This window comes from Tupaia chinensis, unplaced genomic scaffold (assembly GCF_000334495.1).
Source record: "Tupaia chinensis unplaced genomic scaffold, TupChi_1.0 Scaffold000062_1, whole genome shotgun sequence".
NCBI lineage: Eukaryota > Metazoa > Chordata > Mammalia > Scandentia > Tupaiidae > Tupaia > Tupaia belangeri.
The window spans coordinates 850,671-852,507 of record NW_006159520.1 but is presented as its reverse complement, the minus strand read 5'-3'; positions in this window follow the sequence as shown (position 1 = coordinate 852,507).

Here is a 1,837-nt window from a genome sequence, read left to right as displayed (position 1 = left end):
TTCTGAAAGGCACGGCATGGCTTTACAATTATCACTTAGAGTGGCAGGGAGAAGGGGAGGGAGGGAGAGCAGCAGGAGCAGAAATCTTTTCAATCTAGAGGGACAGATCAGCTGCCTTGGACACCATGCTGTGCCGGCCGGGCCTGGGTTCCTGTGACATCATGCCCCACTCTCATACTGTCAGCAAAATTCCAAGAGGACACCAGCTGCATTGCCTACAAACGAGCGTTTCTGTTCACTCCACTTGGCGACGTGTGCCAGTTCCTCCTTTCCATCAGGTTGCATGCTTCCTTTTCACTCCTGGGGTCCCTGCCTCACCCCAGAGCCCAAGTTCTGTGAGGCTGAGGGTGCTGGAAGAACACATCACCATGGTGGTGAGAGGATCATGGGTAAGGTGGCCCCAACTGGCCATCTCAAGAGCTTTCCTACCAGGGCTCCAGGTGAGCAGAGACATAGATAGGTCTCTTTTGCACCAGGAACCATACATTACCAGTTTCAGGTGTACCAGATGTGAGAGAGCATTTAGGGAGTGCTGATAAAATTATTAGAGAAGTCTAAAATATTATCACAGTTATCATGACTTAACATATTATGACTTAACAATGTAGAAGTGCTAAGAACTCCAAGGATAGATAAATACTTATTTTTTTCTTTTTGAGAATAGGAAAAGCATGCCAGATATCTAAACTCTACCACCTAATGGCCCATTTTGTGATCTATGACTAGATTGTAATTATGTCCAAATAACTTGAAATGTCCAGGCTTTTATAGTTTGAAGAACAGGATCTTAGACATAATCATAAAGATCTGTGGGATTTTTAAAGGTTTCCGAATCATTGAAGGTGAAAGTGTGATTTGTCATTGTTGGGTATTTGATTTTAATCTAATTCATTATGTAATTGTAATCCACTTATGATGTGAGAAACTAGAGTTCTTTACACTTTTGTCACTGTGAACATAACTTCTTAGTGCTTTGACTACGGTTGAGGTAAGCTGCAAATTCACACTAATAATACAGTAACATTTTTTTAAGGGGAGGGGAGAGGTTTTTTGCTACAAGGCTCATGTGCTCACCAGAAAGACAGCGAGAGACAGAGAGACAGAAAGTGAGAAATCACCCCCCCCCAGGCGAGATGGCCATGCAGCAATCCCTTCTCCTCCATTCTCCTCATAGGATCTTGGACATGCACATACATGCACCTGGCATGAGTTTAAGCCACTGTGTCCAGGACTTGAACTGTGGTCGACTACACGGGAGTCCAGTGATGTAACCATCTGCTGATACCAAAGGTAGCATATTTTGGGGTAACCATTTTCTAAGACTCAACACTGTCTAACCTTAACTTCTAGCAATTAGGGCTTAATTTAAATTGACTGTTGTGTATATATAGTCCACAGTCCAACATTGCCTTCCTTCACTCTAAAAACAGGTAATTCCGGGGCTGGCAGGTGGCATAGTGATTAAGGACGCTGGACTCCTACATGGCCAACCGCGGTTTGAATCCCAGACCTGGCAACTTGCCTTCTCACTTTCTCTCTCTCTCTCTCTCTGTCCCTCTCTGGTCAAATTAAAAATAAACAAATAAAGTTAAAATAATTCTATTTAAAAAGAAAGAAAGAAAGAGGGAACCAGCAGTTAGCATAAAGGCTATGTCGCTGGACTCCCAAGCAGTCGACCGCGGTTCGCGTCCTGGACCTGGTGGCTTAAAACTCACACCAGGTGCATGTGCATGTGTACCCAAGATCCCAAGAGAAGAATGGAGGAGAAGGGATTGCAGCGTGACCATCCTCCCAGGGGGTGATTTCTCACTTTCTGTCTATGTCTCTCTCTGTCTGG